This window comes from Hyperolius riggenbachi, chromosome 7 (genome assembly GCF_040937935.1).
Source record: "Hyperolius riggenbachi isolate aHypRig1 chromosome 7, aHypRig1.pri, whole genome shotgun sequence".
In the NCBI taxonomy this organism is placed as follows: domain Eukaryota; kingdom Metazoa; phylum Chordata; class Amphibia; order Anura; family Hyperoliidae; genus Hyperolius; species Hyperolius riggenbachi.
Window position 1 is genome coordinate 79352884 of NC_090652.1, and position 10132 is coordinate 79363015.

A 10132-nucleotide genomic window follows, 5' to 3' on the forward strand; every position below is an offset into this window, starting at 1 on the left:
TAGCATTAATGCAATTCCAGCAAAATCAAGCAAAATTGCAATGTGAAGACGTGTTTTTAGTGTGAACGGGGCCAAAGGGGCATTGCAAGGTGGCGTATACACTACTATAAGGCAATTAAAAATGAATTACACTCTACAAAGGGCGCCACTGGCCACCCGCCACTTATCACTTTAGGCCACTCTTGCTAGTAGAGGAGACTGCCGATTGGTAGTTAGGGATGATACCAGTAATGCTGGCTTTGGCAGCTGAAAGCAACAGATTGCTTTAAAAAAAAAGTGTCAGAACACATTAATTTGTTATTCAGCTGCTGCACAACATAATTAACATATGAGAAGTATATTTACTTATCCTAAAATAAAAAGGAAAGCATTATTCTATTCCCACAGTGTAAATCTTAATTTAGGATGAGCAAGTGTTAATATATTTACAGTAATATCAAAAGCAGAAAAGCATGGTTTCACTGGGGATCGAACCCAGGACCTTCTGCGTGTAAAGCAGACGTGATAACCACTACACTATGAAACCAGATGGCTGTTTCTGGCATGCAGCCTGTCATTTGGCAAGGAAGTCCTCCCTGGTGGCATATGGCCAGTGCAGTGTAAGTCTAGGAGAAAAAAAATCTTTATTTACCTTTTCTGTATTTATTGAAGTGTGTTTCTCCTAAGACTGTAACGTGTAAGGTATAATAATTTATGCAAACAGCCCCAATGAATACATACGAATGTAAAATGCCTATCATTGAACAGATTTACTCAGAGGCTGCTCTGTGAACTCGGTAGGTATACTTTATATGCCAAACCCCCCAGGCCAGGTCTACCCTCTAAGGTGCCCACTCATTATACAATTTTGATTGTACAATCCTACCACTTTTAGGTAATATGGTGGACTACCTAAAGCATGCATTCAAAGTATATTCACACAGTTTACACTTCTACTACATAGATTAGGTAGGATTGTACAAGATTGGATAATTAATGGGCAACTTTAAGGTTCCCCTAAAGGTCCGTACAAACGCCGGACTGGAGGCAACGACGGGTCCGTCGTCACCTCCCGCTGGGTGGGCGTTCCAACGACAGTCCGGCGTGTGTACGGACCTTTAGTGATACATTTGAGATTGTACAATTTTACCACTTCTATGTAATGTGAAGGACTACCGACAGTATCCATTCAGGCTATCTGCATGTTGGGTTGATGTGGCTCTGAACAATTTATAAGCTATAGGCTTGCTATACACCAGCAGTTCTGGGTGTGAGCCTGGCTTCCGGATGCATAAAGGGAACCCGAGGTGAGGGGGATATGGAAGATGCCATATTTATTTCCTTCCTAACAATGCCAGTTGCCTGGCAGCCCTGTTGATCCATACCTCCCAACTTTTTGAGATCAGAAAGAGGGACACTTAAGCCACACCCCTACCACACCTCTAACCACGCCTCCGTCACACCCCTAGTCACGTAGACAATAAAGATTTCATAAGAAAAATGTGTTGTTTTATAATGCAAACCACACTGGTCCTTTCTATCCTGGTTAATTTTCCTTCATATTAACAATTGAAAATAAGAAATATAACAATTTAAAGGATGCGAATGATGTTTAGAGTCAATTAAACACATTTATTCTGTAGAAAAGTAAATATATTTACATAGATCAGTACATGAGTCCTGAAAGAGGGACAAATGAGGGAGAAAGAGGGACAGGGGGACTAGGTCCCCAAACATGGTCTGTCCCTCCAATAGAGGGACAGTTCGGAGCTATGATCTTCTGACATAAGTAGTGTCTGAGTCAAACTCTGGAACAAGCATATGGCTAATCCAGTAAGCTGAGTCAGAATACCGGATCTACTGCATTCTTATTTAAAAGGCTATAAATATGGCAGCCTCCATATCACTCTCACTTTGGGTTCCCTATAAAGATTGCATATTCAGTAGTGATGCATTGTGGGAAACACAGACACATATGATCATAATTTGCACATTAATAGCAGTGGCAACAACATTGTTCTTTTAATCAGGTCACTATTGTTATGTTAAAGAGAACCCGAGTCTATGCAAGGGGGGCAGATGGAACACAGAGGCATGTTCTCTGCCTCATGTCATACCTCCATGTCTCCCCGCCGATTCATTGGGCAGCTGTGTCTCCCTGGCCACGCCCCCCTCCCACCTCCCTGCACGCTGGGTGAGAATCTCTTTCTCCTTCCAGCGTCGTGACCCCACGTAACGCAGACCAACGGAATGGCAGAGGGCGGCAACCAGATCCACCCAGCCCCCCGCCCCCATACTTCAATGAATGTGTCATTGAGCAAAAACAATAAGACAGTAGAAACTTAAAAAGTAGATTTAAATATAAAATAAAACTGTGGAATAGCTCTAAAAGTCATTGTTAGGAGAAGGAGGATAGATACAATTGTTTATTTCATTCGTTTATTTTCACCTCGGGTTAGGCAAAAATACGTTTATTTTCATACTCCCGAACAACGTGCAACACGTTTCGCGGGTATATCCCACTTCCTCAGGCAATAAATAGGAGCATTTCGCCAATGCGGTCCGGTACATAGCCTGGCGTCTCTACCGGACCGCATTAGTGATATGCTCCTACGTACCGGACCGCATTGGTGATATGCTCCTACGTACCGGACCGCATTGGTGATATGCTCCTATTTATTGCCTGAGGAAGTGGGATATACCCGCGAAATGTGTTGCACCTTGTTCGAAGTATGTAAATAAACTGATTTTTGCTTAAAACAGCAATTTTTTGTGTCTGTTTTGGAGGGGTAAGTCCATCGCTACCTACTTCATTTTATCCTTTTTAAAGAAATATTGTTTTTACCCTGTTGGCGCTTCTGTACTACTATTGCAGTTGTTTCCACCCCTGGTGGAGGGGAATTCTTCCTTTTTCCCGACCTACAGATAGCGACTTCCTGAATCGGGACAAGTCTAATCTCCTCACCTGCCTTCATAGTGGTTACCTGGACGGTAACCCTTGTTTGTGAGTATAGCCTACCTATACTTACCTTCCACACCCAATTTACAGTACATACTACACTATACTGGGCTCTCAACGTCTTCCCTTAAATTTACTGCAGTAGTTAATGAAAAATCAATTTATCGATCTGACGGGAAATTGTGTGGCGTGTACTGGGCTGAACACACACACGTGATGTTTTTTTTTCAAATTCTAATCAGATTTCCTATCATTTTACTGAATGTATGTCGATTGAAAATGAATCACAAGGACAAAAACATGGGGCTTGATTCACAAAAGAGTGCTGTTAGCACGGCCGTTTTCGCGCGAATTTTTGCATTGCGCGCGATCGCGAATTTTCGTGCGAAACGATAACGTTTTCGCACGCAAACGCGAATTTCCACGCAAAAACGATATCGATTTAGCGGTAAAATTCGCGTTTGCGCGCGAAAACGTTATCGTTTCGTGTGGAAATTCGCGATCGCGCGCAATGCGAAAATTCGCGCGAAAACGGCCGTGCTAACAGTTAGCACTCTTTTGTGAATCAAGCCCTAGGAATGAAAAGCCAATGTTTCAATATTTTTCAGCATGCCTGATCTCTTTCCAGAAACAGATCGATTTTCAGCTTGGGATGGTCACTGGCTGTTTAATTTTTTGCCCAAACTGATCACTTTCTCAGGGCCGGCGGCGGCGCTACCATAGAGGCAAAAGGGGCAACTGCCCCAGGGCCCCAGAGCCTGTAGGGGCCCCCAAAGTGTCCCTCCCCCATCTTAACTGTTGCTCCCCGGGGACTCTGCAGAGTCTTTGGCACAGTAGCGTTTCATCTGTGCTGGCGGGCAGGTGAGACACTACACTGACATAGACGCTGCAGAGGTCCTAGGGAGCACAGTTAAGTTGGAAGGTGATTGGGGGAGGGTCAGCAGCCAGCTCAGGGGCCGAGGAGGGAAATTTGGCTGCAACAAAGGACCCCTAATGACGCTTTTTGGTTGGGGGGGTGACTTTTGGGGGCCCCCCAGGCTCATTTTGCCCTAGTGCCCAATTGTTACTTGAACCGGCCCTGCACTTTGTAATGGTGCCCATACATGGTACAATTTTTTCATTTTTTTTTCCGATGAGATAAATTAGTATGATTATCCCGTTGGATCGAAAAAAATCGCATAGTTGTTTTAGAGGTACCATACACGAACGTTTGATTGGGCTGAAAATCTGGGGAAAATGATCAAATATGCCGAAAAATCAAATTGAGAAAAAAGATTGAGATAAAAAATAAAGTATTCGATCTAATGGTTTATTCGATCGGAAGTGACGTTTTTTTCAACCAGAATCTCTTTTTTTTTTCAGTTTGAGCGGTATTTTACCTCAGATAGTTAACACAGATGACAGTTGTAGCTCAAAGCCTCTATTGAGCTGTTTTTTTTCTCTGAGTGTTTCCATTTATTTATTGTGAGGTTAATATTACCTCAGGGCAACTATTGTTTTACCTCACAATGTTGGGTGGGATTTTTTCGTGCTGAGGGAATTTTTACCACAGAGCGATTACAAATGGCTCTATTAATTAACAGGGAGAAAGTCAAAATTGCATTTGCATTGTACCTGTGGACTCTCCTTGATGAGGACAAACTTACTTTACTTTAGTAAAATATATATAGTTATAATGAAATGATAATAATCATACACATACTTAAATACTTAATCTTTAATCTTGCTATGAAGACAATGCAAATAAAGATTACAGTCTTTCAAACAATTCTTACAATTAAGATCGAAAAGATCTTTTTCATACAATTTAACATACATGATACAATTACAACACACAATCATCAACATTTTTCCAGCATGTCCGATCAGATTTTCTCGAAAAAATGGTATAATCGTTCTAATTTCTTGATCGGAAAAAAAAAGATTATTTTCGTCTTCCATTCGATTTGATTGTTTAGATCTAATAAACAGGAAAATCGAACGTTTTTATTGTACCGTGTATGGACGCCATTAATCGGAAATAGGATCTATAGTGAAAATTGGACGGTGTATACCAGGCCTTAGGCCCCTTACAATGAATGCAAATGCAATGCGTTAGCGGACCTAAGGATATTTAACCACTTGAGGACCATAGTGATTAACCACCCTAAAGACCAGGCCTTTTATTATGAAAATGGCCAGTGCAGCTTTAAGGCCAAGCTGCAGGGCAGCACAACACAGCACTCAAGTGATTCCCCCCCTTTTCCCCCCACCAACAGAGCTCTCTGTTGGTGGGGTCTGATCACCCCCAGGTTTGTTTGTTTGTTTATAAACAAACATTTCCTGTGTCATTTTTTTATAATTTTTTTCCCCCCTATGCACATTACCCCCCCTCCCCCCCCCCCGTCTGCCTATCACAGCAACCGGTGTCACACGGCTGTCCCCAGTACAGCGCTGCTGCTGATCGCAGCGCTGTACACTGTGTAAAGACGGAGATTTTGCCGTCTAACAGTCTCCCAAGCGGCAATAGCCGCTCGGAGACTGAAGTCGGGGCGGAACTCCGCCCCTCAAGCAGCAGATGCACGCGCACCCTGCGCACGATCTCCTGCAAATCCCAGGCCCAGGACTTGATGCCAATTGGCGTTAGGCGGTCCCGGGGCTGTCGCCATGACCACGCCCATTGCCGTGGGCGGTCGTTAAGAAGTTAATCCCATTCTATTTGTACAATTCTTCTGCTTGTAGTGCTGTATAATACAGCATTTTTTTTTTTGGGGGGGGGGGGGGTTTGTGGTGGTTAAAATACGTGTTGAGTGTCCAGCATGTATCCAGCGCTGTCTGCTAGCCTTCCTGTCACTCCTAGCCGCTTTCTGGCATCCATGCACGACGTGGGTCAGGTGACACGCCAGGAGCTGTCCAGGGAGGACCTCGGAAAGCCGCTACATGTGACAGAAAGGTTAGAAGCTGGACTCTCGGGGACTATTTTATGCTGCACAGGGAGGGAGGTTAGTGCTTTTTCAGTTGGTTGCTCAAGCAATCGGTAAACACATGTATCCAGCACCAGGCGACACGGCAGTTTCCAGGCTAAATTGCACCCAGGGCGAGGGGGTAAAATTGCGCTCCCGCCCATGGACTCACGAGCCCTTACTTTTTAGGGACAGTCACACAGCCACAGGTCACAAGTAGATCTACCTACTTACTCGTGACCAGCCGCTCATCCAGGGGGAAGCAGTGACCAGGAAAACACACAGATAAAGAGAGTCTGGAAAGCCGACGCCTTCATGGGCGCAGCGCACTGACAGCCTGCAGTACCGCTACAGGACATCAGGTGTCATCACGTGGTGGTGACGTGATGATGACTTGACGTCTGACACAGGCAGCTCAGGAGGAATCAAGGAAGGTGATCGCGCTGGTAATCTTTGTCTTCCATTTGGCTGCACCGCGCATCACCAGCTCCCTACCAGTTATGTCCGTGTGCCCAAGAAACGTCCCTTTCAGGCGATCCCTGCTGGTGCACGATACTGGGGACTCTGCTGTACTTTGTTTTTTTAGTATGATTAGAATATACCACAGAAAAACTCTACAGCGTTTGTAATAGATACTGCACCTGTGTCAAAGCGAACTCAAGTCGAAGCTCGGGTTCAAAATCTAACACCATTAGAGAGGGAAGCTCCGGGATCCTAATGAGTCTTGCCTCGATCTTAACAAGCCCCCCGTTCATGAGAGCGGACCCTCTATTGCTGTGTAAGGCCCCCCTTCCTAGCCCACGGGCGCCACGTTAGCCCACCTGCGCATGCACAGTAGCACGGAGCCCACGGTTCCCTGCTACTGCGAATGCGCAGGCGGGCTCAGTCGGCTATTGAGTTTGCATAAACCAGGAAGAGGAGCTGCAATGCATTGTCGCTAATCTTCCGGGGGGCCACGCTCAGCAACGGAGGACCGAGGAATAACGAGGGAAGCCTCAATAGAATCTTGAGACTTTTCTCTCTTTAGGTAAGTATCTGGTTTTGCGTACCTGAGCCAAAGCTTTAAGCCTTTCGGGACCGGCTGACAAAACCCCCTTAAGGACCAGGCGAATTTGCATGCGAGGGGGTACGTTTGGAGGGGTCAGGCAACCGGATACCGAGTGAGGCTTGCTGGGCTGTGTGTCTCCCCTGGAGCCAGATGTCCCCCCTGTAGCCAGAAGCTTTACTCACCTCCCAGGCTCCAGCGATGAGCTGCTGTGCACCCCTCCGCCCTCGCTGGCATCCTGGCTTGCACTGACGTTAGGTTGATGACGTCATCATCAAGCCGGGACCCAACACGTCAGAGCGAGCGGGGATGCTGGCCAGAGCGGAGGGAAGCGCTGATCGCCGGGGAAATGGTAGGAAGGTGAGTGGATCATCTTCTTTCCCCCCCTACTGCCGCATCACTAACAGTGATCACTATGATCCGGTGGCAATCGTAGTGATCACGTGATCAGAAGCCATACGTGATGGCTTCTGATCACTGAGGGGAGATGTCAGCTGTCATATGACTTAAGAGCTTAATCTCCCCTCTTGGGTGCGCTCGATCGCGTCAGGAGCGGAAACGGCGGGCGGCGTAAATCCTACGCCGCATCAGGCTAGAACAGCCACAAGGGCGGCGTAGGCTTTACTACACACGGTCCGGAATAGGTTAATGTTATACTGTATGTAACAAAATGTTGAAGATTGTAATTAGCACTTCAGCAATGAGTTTCCCGTTTTTATGGGTTTCTCTTATAAGTTGGAGTGAATCACATTGAGCTGTTTTATCTGACAGCTGCGCAGAAAAGTTTCTGTTCTGTTTCTGTGTAAGGAATGCTGCCTCTGCATATTTGTTTACATGGTAACATTGTATTCAAGGTTGCTTGATGATGTTGTTACTATTGTGTTTTTTATGGGAAAATAAACATCTCACAAACCTGAGCAATAGAGTCTAAAAGGCCTGGTTCACATTAGCGTTTCGAGCCAAATGGATCCGGTTAGCAGATCCGGTCTCCCCTTCACCGGATCCACACTGCAAAATGGAAAGTGAAAACGGATCTGATCAATGATTGATTGAATCAGTTTTCACTCAGTTTCTGGCAAATATATACCTAATGTTCTGTAGCAGCCGGCGGTAGAGGCTTTCTCTTCTTCTGCTGTGACTACACAGCGTGTCATGTGACTAGTCACGTGACGTGGAAGAAGACGGAAGTCTCTACCGCCAGCTGCTACAAAACATTAGGTATGCATTTTACCCTCCCTCACCCACCCGGCTGCTGCACCCTCCCTCACCCTCCCGTCGCTCAGGTTTGCATCGGCACATGCCCCAATCCCCCGTGGAACGGTCCATTTCACTAGTGTGAAGAAACGTTCCATTTTCAATTGCCCCAATGCTGCAGCATTTTTTGTCCGGATCCGTTCCGCTGGCTGGGCATAACGGTCCGGAAAATTAGGTCCTGCAGCAATTTTTCAATCCAGGGACCAGAACATACTGAACGTATCGGTACCAACTGTACCAACGGACGCATGTGAATGTTTAACATTGGATCCGTTCACATCTGTTCCGTTTGTACAGTATACGTTCCGGTTACGTTCCGCAAAAAAACGCTAATGTGAACCAGGCCAAAGGCAAACTAAAGAAGAGGGCAGAGCCTAGACTCTTTAGACCCTGTTCACAGTGGTCGGTTGTGTTGCAGAATAATTCTGCATGTCAACTCCCTGCCCATACAGGTCTACGGGGCTGATCACAGTACTGCTTTGTAACTGATCATGTTATTGTAACTCACTGCATGGAAGCTTTGTATTAATGTGAATGTCAAATTTCCATTGCACTTCTCACTTATTTTAACGCATTATAACACATGCGTGAAAAAGTGATACTTACTGGGGCTTCCTCCAGTCCCATAAGCTTGTCTGATTTCCTCATCATCCTCCTGTGGTCTGCCGTTCAGCCGCGATCAGCCCCGGTAACAGACTCAGTCGCATCAGTCTGGGGCTACTGCGCATGCGCGGGAGGTCCGCGCATCCTCAGAAGACCCAGAATGGCCCCGACTGAGCCAATTACCGGGGCTGATTGCGGCCGAATGGCAGACCGCAGGAGGATGGCGAGCTTATGGGGCTGGAGGAAGCCCCGGGTAAGAATCAATTTTCTATATTATATCAGCTCTGGTTTACTTTCATCCAGCTGCCTCACCGTCCTCCAGGGCTGCCTAGATCCTCCAATAGCCTGCTCAGTAAGTTCTATAGTCGCAGTATTCAGTGCATGCGCCCCACTGCACTCCTATGGCCGGGAGCGTTCTGCACCTGCTCAGTAATACTACACAGACACAGAATGCTCCCAGTGACTTGAGTGCGATGGGGGTGCATGCGGCCAGACTATGCATGCAGCACTCACCCCGACTGGCGGATTTACCGTGCAGACTATTGGAGGATCGAGGAGGCCATTTTTTCCCCTTCATCACAGGTACATGCGTTAGTTATGCAACTGTTTCTACTAGTGCAGTGCGATTCTGTCGCGGAAAATGTGAAAACAAATTTGCATGTGGATGCAAATCCGTATGCGTTTGTATGCGAATTTTAATTCGAAAACATGTTACAATTTGCATCTGTTTGTAAGTATGCGAATTTAACCATGTCAGTGCCTGTGTGCTTTTACATTGATTTTAAGCGAAATTGTACGCAAATTCGCATGACATATTTGCATAACAAAAACGCATGCGTTTTCCTATTTATTACATTACAGGTGAATCGCACACTAACCTTGCTGTGCAGATTTTTTCTGCACAGTCCACTGCACAGAATTTCTGACAAGTGGAAACAAGCCCATTGGTTTATATTGGTCATGCTGAAAACGCATGCAGATTCGCTGTAGTGGAAACGGGTCCTTAGAAATTATTTAGTCAGTGTTTGGCCATTGTAAAATATTTCCTCTCCCTGATTTACCGTATCTATGCACCAGTATGGATCTGTTTGAGCTGTGGTGGAAAGAAGCCACGCCCGATCACGGTCCATGTTACTGCACAGGCGTAAGACGTCAACAATTCTTTGTCACCGTTTTTCAGAAGGACATGTTGCTGGAACAGCCTGGTAGAGGACAGAGCAGGATCATCAACCAGGCAACTTAGGCAGGTGCTTGGGGCTCTCTCTAATTTAGCTTCTCAAAAGGATCACAAAGGGGCCCCAAATCAACTACCTTTCCTAAGGCCCCATTACATCTTAATCCATCTCTGGT

The 10132-nt window shown here is 46.0% G+C and overlaps 1 non-coding gene across 1 annotated transcript; it reads right to left on the reverse strand.

Moving 5' to 3' along the window:
* Window positions 1–453: 453 nt before the first annotated feature.
* Window positions 454–526, reverse strand: TRNAV-UAC (transfer RNA valine (anticodon UAC)). The gene has a single exon. It is a non-coding gene; the product is annotated as a tRNA-Val (tRNA).
* Window positions 527–10132: the final 9606 nt, after the last annotated feature.